At 36.6% G+C, this 18,963-nt stretch overlaps 1 pseudogene across 1 annotated transcript; it reads right to left on the bottom strand.

Moving 5' to 3' along the window:
* Positions 1-1,160: 1,160 nt before the first annotated feature.
* Positions 1,161-17,520, bottom strand: LOC309665214 (V-type proton ATPase subunit B, brain isoform-like; annotated as a pseudogene). The gene is made up of 13 exons (XR_014268449.1): positions 17,434-17,520; positions 13,036-13,134; positions 11,839-11,932; positions 11,630-11,707; positions 11,020-11,159; positions 10,586-10,685; positions 10,103-10,214; positions 9,330-9,453; positions 7,590-7,740; positions 5,725-5,807; positions 4,343-4,447; positions 3,368-3,497; positions 1,161-1,439 (listed from the first exon to the last, which is right to left on the bottom strand). The product of XR_014268449.1 is annotated as a V-type proton ATPase subunit B, brain isoform-like (transcript).
* Positions 17,521-18,963: the final 1,443 nt, after the last annotated feature.

Raw genomic sequence — 18,963 nt, 5'->3', positions numbered from 1 at the left:
AATATTTATCTTCATTTTATATCCAGGTCACATTTTCTACATCAAAATATAATTATGCTGACTCCCCCCACCCCCTACACCCTCAGAGAAAAAAAGTGAAGAACTTTACACAACTTGAAAGAAAGATGGAATGCACAGAGAAGTTGCTACTGCACCCAAGTAACAAAGAACACAGAGAGACCAAACAGTAGACATGTCAGAAGTGCACAGAAGACAGCTCAGGGTGCGCAGCAGGAAGGAGGAGGAATTAAAAGACTAAAGCTTTTAAATGCTATCACTTGTGCCACAAGATTACCCTGAAAAGGCAGATAGGTCAGAAAGCAGGACCAAATAGGGGATTTTCCAAAGGCTGCTATCTAACAGAGTTTCAAATATCCATAGATTATATATATATATAAAAGATTCCATACACAGAAGAGCTTTCTCTTCCCCACCTTGCCTTTAGCATCCGGTCAACACTTTAGAAACTTAAAACCACTGTTAGCATATCCGAATGTAGAACCGATATAGGTTTTTTCTTTCTTAAAAAATTGTATCCCAACTCTTTCCAACCAAGAATTCTATTAATTATTTTCATTATGATTCCTCTGCATGGAAACCCAGTAAGGGATCATCAAGACAGGGCATCTCACTACTATCAGATCAATGCCAGTTGGGCAAAAGCTGCATGATTCTGTGTTACTCAGAGGGAGGGAGAACAGTAAGACACAGGAGTTGAAACTTATCCGCACCAAAGAGGAAAAGGAAACTCCTTTTCTAACCTATTCATTAAATAGGAAACAGCAGGTGGACAGGAAAAGCCATCTGCTTAGAGCAGACCCAGAGGCACACCAAAGTCTAAAAACAAGCGCTCAGGAAAGCGTCTCGGCTCGGAGAGGAAGCGTCTTTCAGACCCTATCTTGTCCCTAGTTTGGAGATCAAAGCATTGTCACTTCAGATAGTGATACTCTGGAGGGGGTGGACAGGGAAGGTCTGAGAGACCCAAATAATGAGGACACTAGGCAGCTAACTACACCACTACGTACAAATACACACATCAGTAAGAAAACTTCACCTCCAACCCTCAGCTACTTTAAACAAAGCACTGCAGTTCCAGGTTTTCGGAACAGGGGATATTTTAAAGTCTGTTAGCAGTTTAAAACATTGCAACACTGGCACAATTGTTACCTATTCTTTGTTTTTAATTACAGGGTAACACAGTAAACTCCAACACAAAGGTGGGGATGGGGGAGTGCAAAAGGAATAAAGAAAACAGAACCAGTATTTCACAAGAGCATCGAGCCAGCGATGAAGTAGCAGCTAATGCTTTGCAGAGTCTCGAGGGTAGAATTCGCTCAACGTGCTCTGAGGGATTCTCTTCAGCATTACTTTGGGGAAGATTCAGACCAGTTGCCAGCCAATGTCCAAAGTCTCATAGACAGTGCGGTTTTCGTAAGGACCTTACAAAAAATTGAGATTAGATGAATAAAGGCCAAGTACTTCCAACTTATCAGCGTTATTCAAAATTTACTGTTATGGGTCTAGCACTGTGAGCATGAAGTATAAAAAAGAGACACAAAGCAGTCAGGTCTCCCAGGACTGGATGTGACCAAATGTGGAAATGAGGGTCTAGACAGTAAGTACCCCTGGGAATCAGAGAAAAGGGAGAAAGCCCGCAGGTGAGACGTTGGGCGCGTGCGTGCGTGTGTGTGTTTAACAACGGGTGGGATCTAAAAACACTCCACGGAATAATGGAAACTAGACCCAGAGTTTTGTCCAGAGAGTAGTGAGAAAAGCAGTTTCCCAGCAACACAGGCTGACCTGAAGGAGGCTAGTACAGATACTTAGAAGGCCTTAAATGCCAATGAAGCACCTGAATAGGTCCACGTGAAAGTTTTCAAACTTGCTATTGCTATTATTATTTTTAATAGCAGAATCATTCTTATCCTGCAAATAAATCTCATTTTTTAACTAAGGAGTTAGAGTGGCTAGAGTTCTGCATTCTTTTCTCGACCAGAATAATTTTTATCTTTTTAAGATATTAAGGTTCTGCATAAATTTTTTTTTTTTTTTTTTCGAAAACCCAACAATCATATGTTCTGGGGATTTTAATGGTACTTAAAAAATGTATCACACAAATAGAAAAGTGCACAAATCCTAAGTGTGCAGCTGATGCATTATTCCAAAATAAACACATCGTTTGTAAGTATCACTGAGGTCAAAAATAGAGTTTACCAGCATTAGCAGGGGTGGTAGGGAAGAGACCAAACAAAACAGCTTGAAAGCCCTACACATGCTCTGTAATAAAAACCATTATAGACTTTTTAACAGAAGGACAATCAATAAAATTAATACTAAATTTACCCCGGCAATGGCACATAGAGAGTCAGGGAGACTGGTGAAGATGCTGGCACTAACGGCCAAGGATGATGGGACAAAGGTCTGGACTAGGTCTTGGGACACAAAGAGTCGTCAGAGATCAGCAGCTTCAACATCGCCCAGGAACTTGTCAAAATACAGGCTCTCTGGCCCCACCCACACCTACCGAATCACAATCTGCACTTCAACAAGATCCCTGGTAGATTCAAAAGCATATTCAACTTTGAGAAACACTGGCCTAAGTTTTTTTAATAGGAATGAAAAGAGAACAGGATAAGATGTTTCAAAGGAGAACAATGCAAATTAGCAAATATTTGATGACTGGAGAATAAATGAAGAGGGTTAAGAATGCCCAATTCCTGAGCTTGGGCTAACTAGGGTAATGGTCATGCCAGAGGTAGACAGAAATTGAAAAGGGAATTGCTAGGCAGGTGGTCAGTTGGGAAAAGACTTTGGTTCTCACCACGCTGAGCCAGAGAGGATGGTGGCATAAACACAGGCTTCCTAGCTGGAGATGAGGGATTAGAGCTTCAGAAAGAGGGTCAAGGCTCATACATAGCAAGTTAGTCATCAGCATAGGGGAAAAAAGCACAGAAAGAACAGGTAATTAAGCCTTTGGGAACATTAACAATTAAGAAGCAGGAAGATAAGAAATCAGGAGGATGAAAACAGAGGGACTGGGAAAGTCCAAAACCCCCAAAGCCAGAGGAGAGCATTGCAGACAGGTTAAGAGCGAGGAGAAGTGGCAATGGAGGTAGGAGAGCAGAAGGCCGGTTGTAAGGAAGATAAAAAATAAGACAGGAGCTAAATAAATGGATAAAGAAATTGAAGGTAGAGGGGAAGGAACCAGAGGGCTAAGAACGAAGACATGGCAGGCGGCTGGAAGAACCTCTTCTCTAATCAGAAGGAAAATTGTATGGAGACCAATGTAAATTCTCTCAGACTAGGAAAGAAGTCCTCAAAACTACATATGATGCTGTTTCTATTCATAGGAAAATAGTAATCTTACCCTGAGCAATGAAGTTCCTCCCAAACTTCTGCAGAAATTCCAAGTAAAGCACATCATCTGAGGTAAGGGCTTCTTCTCCAACTATGGCTTTCATGGCCTGCACATCCTTACCAATAGCATAGCATGCATACTAAAGAGAAAAAAAGGTTTACATGAACCTTTATAAATGGTAACGGTACTCTGGGCATTGTAAGTGTATTGCTGTAGCTATCTTCACAGTATTTCACATTATTTCCAAACATAATTCACATATGCAAGTATTGGAAAGACTTTATTATACAGCAGTCTCACTAAGGAAGGAGTCTTCAGGCATGCAATACATAGACATTACTAACACTCTACAAAAAATACACTCCCTCAATATATCAATGAGCTTCCATTTTGTAGAGCATTTAAAAATCACAACTTACACAATAGGAGAAATCCATCTCTAAATTCTATTCAAAAAAAAAATATCTGTGTTATCAGTAGGTTTATTTGTCATTTCTACTTTAAGGTCAAATGTATTTTTCTTTAATTATGCTTGGTATACAATCTCAGGACTATAGAAACCAAGGATTTCATAGAATATACACAGCTGTATCCCTTAGCGTTCTGGTGATTGCCTAATATGTTAAACAAAAAATTAGTTAGAATAGTCTTTCAGAAGTACTCTATAATAAAGGTTACTAATAAAAACTTAATCGTCTTATGCCTTTTTTATTTAAAAACTACCTCATACAGCATTAGAGGTGGGTTTCAAGCATGTGATCTTTAATCTTTGTCATGAGCAGTTATCCTTATGAAAAAGACTGTTTGGCTCTAATGAATGTTTCTGTATTCCAGTATTCTATATTATATATTCTATATTAAAATTCTACTTTGATGGGGGGAGAAGAAAAGTGATATGGAAGAAAGACAAGAGGTATAAGACAGCAGCATGAACTGAGAAAGTATTCATTTCTTTAAACACAATCCTGGAGAAAACATACGTACCAGCTGGTTAGACACATCGGCGTGATCCTTTCTGGTCATACCTTCTCCAGTAGCAGACTTCATTCACTGAGACAACGAGGGCAGCACATTAATAGGCGGGTAAATCTTGGGTAAAAGGGGAAGGGGCAAAATATTATATTTAAGTACAAAATTCAAGCTTTACTGGTAGTAAAGGAGGATTTTGAAACTCATTTTTATTGCTTAAATTGCATAAAACTGCTACATTTGTTTCCTAGATGATTCCTAATATCTCTTCCTGGTAAGAAAAGGAAGTAAGAAACATTTTACAGGTTAAGATTTCTTTTTGAGAATCATATCCAAAAAGTAAAATCTACAAAACAGTATAAGATTCTATTAAAAAACTGAATTTTCAACATCTGCCTACAATATCAAATCCAAATGGTCTTCTGAACTCTGACTCATAAAATCACACATAAAAAGATTAACAATAATTTCACCTAAAGGCTGGTATCAGAAGCTGGAATCTACTAAAGAACCAATAAAAAATCTGTTTTTGATTATTCAGTCATAAAAAAGAATGAAATCTTGCTGTTTGCAACATCATGGATGGACCTTTAGGGCACTATGCTAAGTGAAATAAGCCAGACAGAAAAAGATAAATACCATATAATCTCACATATATGGGACCTTAAAAAACAAACAAAAAAATGTCAAGCTCACGGATAGAGAACAGACTGGTGGCTGCCTGAGGCAGGGGATGAGTGAGCCAAATGGGTGAGGGAGGTTAAAAGGTACAAACTTCCAGTTATCAAATGAGTAAGTCATGGGGATGGAACTTTCACAGCATGGTGACTATGTACGTTAATAATACTGTATTGCATACTTAAAGGTAGCTAGAAGAGTGGCTCTTCAAAATTCTCATCACAAGAAAAAAAGTGTTGTAACTATGTGAGGTGGTGGATGTTAAGTGGACTTATTGCGGTGATCACTCTGCAACATCTACAAACATCAAATCATGACATTGTACACCTGCGACCAATGTAATGTTACGTCAATTATACCTCAATTAAAAAAATTTTAACAATAAAAGACAAAGAAAAAACTCTGAAAAATCTGTTCTTGTATTAATAACAAAAGTGGTAGATTATACCGTTATGGAACAGAAGACCCAAAAAAGTTCTTTGAACAACTCACTCCATTTTAAGGCATAATAAAGAAAGTGGAAATTTAATTCTTAATTCTGGCACTCTTTTCCACACCAGGATTTTAGTATTACAGAAATGACAATTTTATAGCCATATTAAAAACAATTCAATTTGATATTTTCTAAATAAATAATTCCTAAGAGCAAAGTCAGAGTCACTAAAGAATAACTGAAGAATAGATCTGTAGGCTTAGAGCATCATTCAACTCTCAAATACCTGTCTGTTGTGTAGCTGTCTGTCCACATAGATCTGCCCCTCTGTAATATATCCAGTCAAGTCAGGGATGGGGTGAGTGATATCTACCAGAGAAAGACACCTGATGTTAGTTAAAGTGTCCATCTCATATAAACAAAACCACAGGAAGTCAATCTGCACTACTTAAACAGTGCTATAGAAAATAGTTTCCTGGGATGATGGAAAAGTGCTTTATCTGTGCTGTCCAATATGGCAGCCACTGGTCAAATGTGGCTACTGAACATGTGAAATGCGGCTAATGTGACTGAAAAACTTTATTTCAAGCTTTATCTGATTTTAATAAACTTTAGAACTTAAACAGCCAAATGTGGCTAGAGGTTACCGTATTGGCCAGTCTCACTTATTTGGTTGCAGCACAGTTAGACATGTGTTGGCACAAGTTAAATTAGCTATCTTCATAAAAAGTACTATTTCTCCTAGTTATGCTCTCTCTCCCCCAAATATAAAGTTCCATTTTAAACACAAAGTTCATTTGCAGAGATTTGCCAATTTGATGTACACTGAGAGAACATTCTCAGTCCATAAGCTATCCCAGAGGGATACACAACATTTCAACATGGAAAATACGGAGAGGCTCAACAAGTTAAGCAACACTACACAGGCAGCACCACGCAGGTCCTACAGAGCAAGACATCTCTAAGTCTGTTAAATTACAGAGAGTAATTTTGTAGCTACTTCCTTGGAACAAATCATTTTCACATCAGAGGTAGTATTCAGACTGCCTGGGTTTTTTTTTGTTGTTTTTTTTTTTTAATTTATTTACTTTTGGCTGTGTTGGGTCTTCGTTGCTGCGCAACGGCTTTCACTTGTTGTGGTGAGCGGGGGTGGGGGGGCTACTCTTCATTGCGTTGCGCAGGCTTCTCGTGGTGGCTTCTCTTGTTGTGGAGCACAGGCTCTAGGCATGCGGGATTCAGTAGTTGTGGCGCACGGGCTCAGTAGTTGTGGCGCACAGGCTTAGTTGCTCTGCAGCATGTGGGATCTTCCCGGACCAGGGCTGGAACCCGTGTCCCCTGCATTGGCAGGCGGATTCTTAACCACTGTGCCACCAGGGAAGCCCCTGCCTGGGTTCTAAAGCCGCCACTTCCTAACTGTGACACTGTACCTCCCTGTGCCTCACACGAGAGCATCTAAAAAGTCGCTATGAAGATCAAATGAGTCAAAACTTACAAAACACTTAGAACAGTGCTCAGTTATAATGAGTTATTACTGTTTCTGAAAATAGTTTGAAAAAGTGTTTTTAAAAGACTGAGATAAAGACAAAAAGACACTAACATAAGGGGAATGCTGCAAGTCTCACCCGGGAGCTGCTGGGCATACCTCCAGGCAGGCACTGCACTGTGCACTTACACAAACATGATAAAACCAAGTAATTTTTAGCAAGTCTTTGATGATCGTTCTATCTCTAGAGTCTCGTGGCATTTACCATTTGTGCTCCGTATCTGGCACTTTGGCTACCTTAAATTACTGATGCACAGACATTTAAAAAATATCCAACTAGAATGAGAGGCTTACATTAAGTAGAGCCCATACATTTTTTTAAAAATTCGTTTCTTTCATCTAGACCAGTGTCCTGCAAATAGTAGACACTAAATACTAGCTAATAAATAAAAATTAAAATTACAAGAAAATTTTTCTACAAAAGAATAATAATTATGGGTAGTTTTGAAATGAAAAATTTTATTAGAAACAAATCACTAGGTAAGGTAAACTTCTGGAGGATAAACTCTCAAAAGAATTTCAACTCAAAAAGATAGATGGTCTTCTCTCTTCAAATCAAAGTCCTTACAACGATTAGGGAGGCTATAATCCAAAGACCCAAAATTTACCATCGTTAGGCATGGTGAGAATAGGAATTTGAGTAATAGAGCCATTTCTACCTTCCACTCTACCAGCGCGTTCATATAGTGTGGCTAAATCTGTATACATGTAACCTGGGAAACCTCGTCGACCAGGAACCTCTTCCCTGGCTGCTGAAACCTGACAGTGAGTCAAGGAGAACTGTATCACATACCAGAAAATGAAAATTAAAGCTTGGTTGGAAAACATTTGTTTGAACATGCCAAATTACAAAGTTGGAAATATCATCTTATTCGTTTTAAATATCACCTCTAGAAACGATTTAGAAAAATCTAGCGACATAAATTCAGATTATTCTGCAACAAAAATGTTGACAATTGGGGACCAGAAGTTTTTTTGCTAAAATCATACTGCCATAACACAAATCTTCAAATAGCTGGCTAGAAGAAAATCTGCTTGCAATTTTATAAATCAAAGGTTTTAAAACTAAGAGAACAGTCTCAGTTCACAAGGTTTCCTTCATGTTATGGATCTTGCCAGATTTACATAAGCTAATCCTGAAAAGATCAAAAGGGAAGGAAATACATATATCAGAAATCATCTGATGCACTTTACATACATTATTTAATTTAATCCTCACAACAACCCTATGAGGAAGTTAATGTTATTAACCCCAACTTACAACCGCAATCAAGGGCCAGATGATTTCCCTGGATCACCGCACAAGACAAGAATAGTAATAAATGGTCTTTCTCTTAGAGACATGCACACTAGAATATATGCATACATTTTAATCTACAGCCAACAAGAACTGTGAGTCATTAAGCCCAACTTCTAACCGCTACTTTGGTTCCTCCAAGAGTACGGTCCAGCAGTGCTACTCAAAGCGTGGCCTGCCTGCAGACCAGCTTTTATCAATGTGAAAGGAGATAATACAGAAAGCAAGATAAACATATAGAAAACTTTAGTGGCAATTTGATAGAATAATTGTCTGTCGAATCTAATAATACTAATAAAAGGGTTTGTAAATTTTTTTTTTTTTAATTTTCACTTTTCTAATACTTATTTTTACTGCCTTTTAGAAAAGTATCTGTGATGGATGGGAGAAAAGAAGTCCTTCGATGAAAAAGCACTGTAGCCGAGTGAGATATGATGATGGATCTTAGGGAATCTTAAGCTAGATATTTATAAAGCCTGTCTCTTCAAAAGTCTTCTTCCCTTTTTTGCACACTTAAAAGAGCAAGTCACTCAAAATTTCAGTAACTTGCATTAGAACAAACACCCCACACTTCTGGATGGTAACTGCTAGAATCTTATATTGTTTCTAAATAATCACTGAGTTTTCTAAAGGAAAAAAAAGTTCTGAAGAGGGTTCTGCCACAGTATAGTCTTTACTTATGTAAATAAATAAAAACTTACATCATTAAAAATGGAATTCTTGAAAAGGGCTAAAAACTACAGTCTGGACAGAGACAGAACTACCTGGGAGAGTAACTGATTAAATAGCTTGCATCATTTACTCTAAGAATCCAGTCTTAACCAATGGAGACAGTGAGAGTATGATAAATAGGCTAATAATTTAAATCTCGTCCTCTAATCATTTCAACTAGGTTGACAAAAGTAATATTTTCTTTTCTGATTAATTAAGGTATTCTACTAATATATGAGCAATGCATTTTAAAAAACATGATTTTAAAAAAAATGAAAACTTGCAGAGGGACAAGATAACCCTGACAAGATAATCCATTTTAATTAAGAAAAAAAATTACCTCTCGAAGTGCTTCAGCATGAGAACTCATGTCTGTTAGGATAACCAATACATGTTTCTCACACTGATAGGCCAGGAAGTGGGCCGTGGTTACAGCCAAGCGAGGAGTGATAATTCGCTCAATACTGAAATGAAACATTAAGTCCTACGTCACTCAAACAAAAAGGCCAAAAAAAACACAAAATGATTCCAGAAATAATAGTACAGTCTCCCTTTTAAAGTTTCACATAAATTGAGGAAGGTTAAGCAATTATTACTTTAAAAGTTCTTAAGTAAGGCAGAGTTCTTTTATGCATTTACATAATAAGAATTACTTAGTGCTACACAGCTAAATTGATTTATTTTATAAATGCCCCATAATTTCTCAGAACTATATAGTTCTCAAAACTGAGCAAGAAAGGAAGAGAGAGAGAAGGAGAAAGGGATGAAAGAAGTAGGGGCCAGATTTTGCAGGTAAGAGGAAAAGGTCATTTATTGAGTATGGACTGTGTGCTAGGTAACTTACACTATTATCTCATTTCATATGCACAACAACTCTGTGAGACAAGTATTATTTATCACATTTTATGAAAGAAGACACTGAGCTTCACAGCCTAAGTGACTTACCCAAAACCAAATAACTTGCAAGAAGCAGAGCTGGAATTTAAATACGGTTATCTCATACCTAGGCCTGTGCAGCTTTCACTCTAATGTTCTACCTCCTTAGTGTAATGTGACATTTTTGACCAGAAGGCTGCATGAATAGGGGGAAAACAGCTCTATTTGTTTACTTACGTTGGGTCGTTAGCCAAGTTCAAAAAGAGGCAGACGTTGTCCATTGAGCCATTTTCTTCAAAGTCAGGTTTGAAGAACCGGGCAGTTTCCATGTTTACCAAAATGGCAATGACTTCATCAGTGCTGGGAGAAGAAAAATTCTCAATATTTCTTTCTTTCTTTTTCCCTCCCCCCCCCCCAATATTTATTTCTGATGAAGGCCAAGCTATAGATCTGCACTGCTCCTTCTTTTAAAGGTTCAAGTACCCCCAAAACGTTCACAAAAGCCAACAGAGTAAACAGCTTGCTTTGGGCACAAAGGGAATTATTTTTACATTCTACAGTCAAATGCTAAATACTAATCCATGGTTTGCCCAAAATGCCAACTTGCAACTTCTCTGCCTAGAGATAAATCGAATAATATATGTGTAGTTTTCTACATTGTTCTAAGAACACAAGCACTTTTACATTTCATACTAAAACAGAAAAAGATAATACTTACACCCATAGCAGCAAATACAATCGCAAAATTTTCCTCACTGTAGTCCACTACATCTTTGGATTTTTTTACCAAACCAGCCTGGCGACAGATTTGAGCTGCAATCTGATGAGGAGTACAAAAGAACCAAGTTAAAATCTAAAATAATATTTCTACAACAAAATAATTTTACCCTAAACTTTGGGGAACTGTAATCATAAATGAAACCGGGTTGTCTTAAAGGGCTTTACCCAATGAAACTATTTTGTAATTTTTGCAGATTCCTAAGAGTAAGCAAGAAGTCAGATATGTGTAGATAAAGAGTCAATGTAATTGGATTATATAAACAGTAACATTGGGCATTTACCTTGAAAATCCTATATTTGGTTTCTCACTAAGAGTGAAGCACTCGGAAATTCTTTCTCCTTAAATTTCATACCAAACAGATTCTAGGTCTCACCGCATTGTGCGGTAAGCCAGCAGCAGAGAAGATAGGAATTTTCTGCCCCCTAGCAATACTGTTCATGCCATCTATGGCCGAAATGCCGATCTGAATCATCTCCTCTGGATAGATCCGACACTGAGGATTGATTGGCTGGCCTAATGCATTTCCAAAAGGGAAAATTTTAATATGTCTCTACATTAAGACTACAACCATATAAAGCATATAAAGCATTTCTTTCTACTCTTAAAAAATCAGTTATTTTTGAAATCTGAAACTGTTTAAATATTCTTTTCCATTAATCTTTTGTAGATTCACAAATTATATGGTAGTAAAGTGAAATGTAATGTATAGCAAATAAGAGAGAAATCCTAATTTCAAAGCCAGTATGGCTTTTACATCTCAGATATATCCTGGTGATATTTTACAATAAATAAAATATAAAAATTTAAGATAACCTCAAGGAAAAATAAATTTATTAAATAACAAACAAAACATAATTAATCAAACATGGAGTATGTTGGTTATCTACTTAAAGTATCATAAAAATCACCCTTTCTCTGACAAAGGTATAAGATAGGTAGATGCTATTTTCCCCAAAACACAGAAACCCATTTTCTGTCCCTACCCATGATATCAAGGAAGTCTTCAGCCAGTACAACAGGACCTCTGTCGATGGGTTTTCCTGAGCCATTGAATACCCGACCTGGTAAACAGTAACGAGACAGTACAGAGTGGACAATGACTCAAATCTTCACAATCTTTAAAAAGACTTCATGCAAATACGTTAAAAAGGAAGCAGATCTCTGCTCAGCATGAATAATAATATCCGTTTACCAAGCATATCCTCAGACACTGGCGTTCGGAGAATATCCCCAGTAAACTCACAGGATGTCTTCTTGGCATCTATACCTGAAGTCCCTTCAAATACCTATCAAGAGAGAAAAGTAAACAGAAGGGTAAAGGAAATTTAGATCATAAGCGCTTATGATTTATTTGTCAGCCCTTATAAAGTAAAATACATCAACGTATATACTACTTGTAGCCTCATGACTGAAGAAGTGTTCATGGTGGACGACGAACCAAACTGTCAACCTCTGACCCAGAGTCATGCCTGCAGCCAAATCCATCAAGCAAGCTAAGAATGGTTTTTACATTTTTAAAGGGTTGTTTTTTAAAAAAAAAAGGAAAAGAAAGCATAAGAACATGCATCAGAGACCTTAGGTGCAACCCTCACAAAGTCTAAAAAATTTACTATCTGGCCCCTTACAGAAATTCTGCTGACCTCTGCTCTAGATTACTTTTTAGGGCAATATGTTATTTGAGAAAACTGGCACTTCCTATAATCAGTAACATTAAAAACTAGGAATTATCAGAGACAATTTAAAGGAGTAGACTCAGATCTCATTTTGGTTTCAGCCCATAAGCTCTGAATTCTACTTTTCATCTCTCCCCTTCTATGTGACTGTTTCATTTTATCCATTAAAAATTTTTTTTTAAAAAGCCATTTTACCAGTGGAGCTATTGGGCTAGAATGGATATTGGTGGCTGGCATTTAGCAAGAAAACATGAAAAAATACTTTTCTTCCCTCACAGCCAGTAAACAGTCGGGTCCCTGGCTTAAGATTTTTCACCTTCATGATGGTGCAAAAGCAATACACATCTGGTAGAAACCGTACTTCAGAAAAATCACATGAGAAAAAAAAAAAATCACATGAGATATTTAACATTTTATTATAAAATAGGCTTTGTGTTATATGGTTTTGTGCAATCGTATGCTAATATAAGTGTTCTGGGCACCTTTAATGTAAGCTAAGCTAAGCTATGATGTTCGGTAGGTTCTGTGTACTAAATGCATTTTCAACTTACGATATTTTCAGCTTATGATGGGTTTATCAAGATGTCACCCCACCTATAAGTTGATGAAGATCTGTATACTTATGTGATAATTACTAAAAAGAACTATTGGTGTTTCTTATGTTTGTTGTGATCAGAAAAACGTTCAACTGGCCAGGTTTTGAAAGCGATGCTTACCTGAACCACTGCTTTGGAACCACTAACTTCTAGAACTTGCCCACTCCTCTTCGTGCCATCAGGTAGTGTTAAGTGCACAATCTCAGCATATCTGGGAAACTAAATAGGAAAAAAATAAAGGCTCAATAACCAACATTTTAAAAGCTCCTCAAAATACTCTATATGCTCTGTCTTTCACAGCACGTATGCACATGCAGACCCCACACCTCCCCGAAGCACACAGGTATACATCCAGAGTTTAGAATATCCTCAGGTAGTGTAAGTCCTTAGAACACTGATCACTGGCACATATACTGGCAAACACAGCATAAGGTACAGAGAGAAGGATCTTAAATCTATGAAACCACGGCAATTAAATTCTTTCCTTCTGTGTGTATGTTTTTAAGCTTTGAGACTACAGAAAGTTAAAAAACTATGTTCCCACTACTCAGAAATGATGTTTGCTTCTGGGCTGTGTAATCACCTTGTGCCTTGGGAGGACAGGAATAAAATGCAACTGAACAATAAAATAATTACTATTATAATAAATAATGCTAATATTCCCTCCTCAATCTAATTCTCCTAACCAGAAATGTATTCCTCTAATCCATTTTTAATATTTTAAATTGCATGTTTCCAAAAATATACTGTAGTGTTTCACTTACCTAAATGGCAACATACTAAATGTATCATCCTGCAACTCGTTTTTTTCCCACTTCACCGTATGTTTTGGATCTGTCATAGTCATATTTACCTTATTTGATGAACAGAATCTTTTGAAAAATGCATCACTACGTTGTGTGATGTGAAGGAAAACATCTGCCAATGCATCTGTGAATCAACACTGACCGTAGGACACTTATTCTGGCGATGCTAATATGAATAAATGGGCATCTAGAATCAATGTTAGAACAGATATAGCTAAAATAAAATCAAGTGACACTACATTTTAGTCAGCTGTTCTTCTACCACTGGTGTTCAAGGCTGTTCCAAATTTAAACTACTACAAACATGCTGCAATGAACATTCTCACATGTGGGCCCAAGTTTCCCTAAGGTAGCTGGTTCCGTAGTGGTGGGCTATAGGCTGTGTCCATTGTTATGTGAAATTACTCTGCAAAGGAACCTTTTACTTTACAAACTCCCTAGTAGGATAGAAAAGTATCTTTTGCCTACATCTTTGTCAATCTTACATTATTAAACTTTAATTTTTACCATTTTGATAAAATAAAAAATAGTATCTTTCAATTTGCATTTTCCTGATTCTACTAATATTGAGCATCTTTTCATGTTTACTGACAATTCAGACTTCATTTCCTATAATGGCCTTATTAATAATATCTTTTCCTCGCTTTTCAACTACATCTGCTTCTTCTTATTTACTTTTAGGTAAGTTTCATAGATTCTGGACATCAATCCTTTTGCGAATATCTGCTCCCAGTCTTCCTTGTCTTTTAATTTTGTTTATGGTATCCTATCATACAGAAGTTTTTGCAATAAAATGACTTGTTTTCCTTTATGATTTGTGTCTTTTGTGTAGGAAAACCTTCCAATCTGAAGTCATAAAAATGGCCTTCTATACTGTCTTCTAATAGGTTTTTCATGTTTTGGTCTTTAATCCATCTGGATTTATTTTTGGTATGTAATTTTGTTTTTCTCATTTTTATCTTTATTTTTCATACAGGAAGCCAAATACCCCAACAATATTTACGGAGTAGCACAAATGTAATTTGTGCTACAAGTAGCACGACTTGTAATGTAGCCTTTATCATTTACCAAGTCAAATTCTCAGGTGTGAGGAGAGTTGGTTTTAAGAATCTTAACTTTGCTCCACTGAAATATCTGCTTACTCCCTCACCAAATCTTTATTCTTACTGTATTTCTAACTGATTTTGTTACCTGGAGAGAATCAACATCTTTTCTATTCTGAGTCTTTCCATTCATGAATGTGGAATCTCCAGTTATTTGAAGTCTTCTTTTATGTCTTTCAACAAAGTTTCACAGTTTTTTGTAAAAAGTTCCTAATTATTCTAGTAGTTACTTCTGGCATACAAAACACTACTGATTTCTATAGACATCCTCTGTATCCGGCAACACTGTTTGTTTTACACCATTGTCTCTAATAGTTTGTCCACTGAATGACTTGTGTTTTCTGTTTAGTTAATCATACCGCCGAGAAATGCTGACAGCTGTGCCTCTTCCTTGTGATCCCTTCTCCCCGCAGCACTGATCAGGGGCCAAGCACAGAGACAGAACACAGACGGACAGTGGTGCTGACAACAGCGGTCCTCACCTTGGTCCTGATTTAAATGGGAAGGTTGCTAGAGGCTCTCCTTAAGTACGCTGTTTGCTGTAGGTTATGGTGGAGATCCTTAAAGAGGTTTTAAACGTTTGTTCTAGCCCTTATTTCTAAGACCACCTTCTTCTTTTGTTTTGTTTTGTTTTTTAGAAACAAGTAATTTTATCAGGTACATATTCCGTATTTACTGAGAAGAACGTAAGCTTTTTCTAGCTTAATCTATGAATGACCTGAATTATACTGACATTTGCTAATATCAGATCATCTTTGTATTACTGGGATAAATTCTACTTTGTCATAATTCTGTTGAGTTTTTAAAGTGTATTTTTGCTAATATCCAATACATGAGAACATTTTTATTAAGAATTTTGGAATCTGTGCTTGTAAATGAGACTAGCTACATTGTTTCTTTTCTGATACTAGCCTTTGTCTGGTTTGGGAATCAAAGATGTGCTACCTTCAGAAAATGAGTTGGACAGCAGTCTCCATCATCATCTATTCTGATACAATTTGTATAAAATTATCTATTCCTTGATCCTATGTGTATGTTTTAAGTTAAAAACAGGAGCCAAAAACTAAAAACAAACAAAAAACACTCTAAATCTGGTGGTATAAAGCTATTCTTACAACTACATAAACTTTATTTACCAGTTTTTCCTCAGCTGGAGTTATACCCCAAACAAACATTCAATAAAACTTTTTCAGCTTTCTTAAAATTACTTCCCCCAAGATGTTTTCTAAGTCCTTCTCACTATTGACTCTCATAGCATCCTGCACTCACCCTTCATAGCACTTATCAATTAGACACTTACGTATTTGTATTGTGTATTTTTGGTGCTGAGTTCAGCGCTTAACATAGTTGAAGCATGAATATTTTTAACTGTTTTTGAAAATATATTTACTAATATAAAAGCTCCATATTTTTAAAATATGAGTCAAAAATTTTATCCAATAAAAAGTATATAAAAAAGAAGAAATAAAGGACAAAGAAGCAAATAATGCTTTCAATACTTCCCCCCAAAATAAAAGTGTATGCTTCATCCTTTCACAAAATATTAACGGGCACCTGCCTAAACCCTGTACAACTTGTATACTGAGGCTTTGAATCAAACTGCAGACTAGTATGAAACTGTGGCCAGGAGTAAGCTATATGCTTAATCTTGCAATTAATTTGTATAGGTACCTTGTCATGCACAAAAATATCTTAGTGATAAAGCTGAAGAGACAGTGCACTTTGCCCTTTCTTTAAGAAATGGTTTTCAATTTATTTTCTGCATCCAGAGGGGCCACATGCCAAACATACTTCTGCCATTACTTCTCTCAACAAACTAATAACTGTGTACCTTTCCCCCTCATCCACTCCCAACAACAACCAAAGCAGAATTACTGTTCTACAGAGCATATTATACAAATTATCTCCTCTGAAGATATTTTAATCACTGAACTCAGGCAGGAGGCTTCACCCAGGGTGAAGTCTATTCAATTATAGACTATATTCTATGCCTCTTTTTCTAAGATAATCCTTATGTAGAGGTGTGGCTAAAAAAACCCCACGTAAATAAAGAGTCTTTCAACAAACTGAATAAGAAAAACTTTTCTCTGCTTTATGGTTTTAGTCAATGTTGAGATAATCTGTTGTTTATTCATTACTTGAATACCAGTGTCAGGCCCTCAAAGACAAAAGTAACATTGTTTACTCACTCAAAGACCTTAAACTTTAGTAGAGAAGACAAAAATGTAACAAGTAGTTAGAACACACAGTAGTCTATGACAAGAGCCACAAGATACCGTATATCTAAATAATATCCTACAAGTCATAAAACACACAAATATTACTGTTGTGTTCCTAATAAACCTGTGAGGTATGATTAACAAACAAATAAAATTTTAAATTTTACAGACAAGGGACTCAAAGCCACAAACAGAATCCACAACAGATTCAGTACTAGAATCCCATCTTCTGACTTCTGACCTAAAATTCTTGTCTCCATATAGCACTGACATTCCGACCAAGGAATGGCTTAAAAGAATCATAACAAAAAACTTAAAGTGTACTAAACAGTACTTAATACTATGCTTTTAACTTCTTAAATGGTTAGACGATAATGATAGTGGTATTACCTTAACATGATCTAAGATCACTAGTGGACCATTAACTCCTGATACTGTCTTGTATGCTGGAAAGAAACACAAAAAAGTCAGTTCTTGTCAAACAGGACAACAGTCTAAATGATCTCTCTGGTATTACCAAAAAGAACCTCTCTCTACTTTATCGTATCTATTATTATATGGAACACTCAAAAAGTATGAAATTTTTCATTGAATTGATAAAATATGCCTGCATCTGTACAACTTCTCATAATCCCCTTCATCAAACCAAAAACATGTTTAATTCTTACTATAAGTCACATTGTTTCAAGGACCCAGAATACAAAAACAAAGGTAAAGAGGGAGAGTTCCCACAAGAGTTCACAATTTTATATGGAGAAGGGGGAGGTAAGGGCTCTACCAGAGGTGTGCTGAGGGTCTGTGGGAGCACAGGAAAGACCCTGCAATGGTTCTCACTTAGAAGAGAAAAGAAAAAGCTTTACAGAAAAGGTAGCACTTAGCAAAGTAGATAGAGAAGGAGAAGGGAATCCTTAACTTTAAGCAGAAGTGACAAAACTCACAAAAGAAATCTGACAAAATGTAGTCTGTTAAGATAAAATGCCATGATTAAATAGTATCATAAAAACTATGAAAAAAAAAGGAGTTTATGAAGGGGGATGGAATGAAAGGTCAGAGATCATATAAGTATCCTTTAAAAAAAAAAAAAGTCAAACGTTACTGTCATTGTACAAGCTTTTATTTTCTACTGCAAATTATGCCCTAGCAACAAACTACCCAAATCTCTCATTTTAGAAAGGAGGTAGCTGTCATTGAATTGTATCACACCTACATACATGCCGAGTATAATGAATGGTAATCAGGTATAAATCAGAACAGTCAGGAAAGCAATTCTAACAATGTCAGAATTAACTAAATTTCATGATCAGAAAAGCTGAAAAAACAATTGAAGTAAGTGTTTACAAGACCTAAAATAATGTATAAGAAGCTGTCAACCAACTGGGAATTTTTCACTTGCTTGATTTCTTATGATGTCTTAGACAGAAATTTCTGGCATGAATGTAGACTCCCAAGAATGAGGAAACCATTTAATAACCAGTCTGTCCATTCAAGGGGCTTCAGAATTTAAAAACATAATTTCTTTAGCCAGGAAGCAAGTGCCCTGGAAGAAACACTGAGACAGGGCAGGCGAGCACTGTCACGAACCCTAGTCTTTCATACTGAGGACCTTTAAATCCTCACACTAAATATTTGCTTGAAGACATTTGTAATTGTAATGATCAACAGAGGCTCCTAATTACTTCTTTTTTTATAACCTTAGATAGAAAGCAAGTCACAAATTTTAATGTTAAGTTACTTGAATGGATGGCAATGTAAACAAATTAATCATGCCTCCAAGATTATTAGAAATATCCCAGTTGTTGGGGCTTCCCTGGTGGCTCAGTGGTTGAGAATCTGCCTGCTAATACAGGGGACACGGGTTCGAGCCCTGGTCTGGGAAGATCCCACATGCCGTGGAGCAACTAGGCCCGTGAGCCACAACTA

The sequence above is a fragment of the Balaenoptera physalus genome, assembly GCF_965194825.1.
Source record: "Balaenoptera physalus genome assembly, chromosome: 7".
Classification (NCBI taxonomy): Eukaryota; Metazoa; Chordata; class Mammalia; order Artiodactyla; family Balaenopteridae; genus Balaenoptera; species Balaenoptera physalus.
Note: the sequence above shows the minus strand (reverse complement) of the source record. Positions and strands in the feature narration are given on the sequence as shown.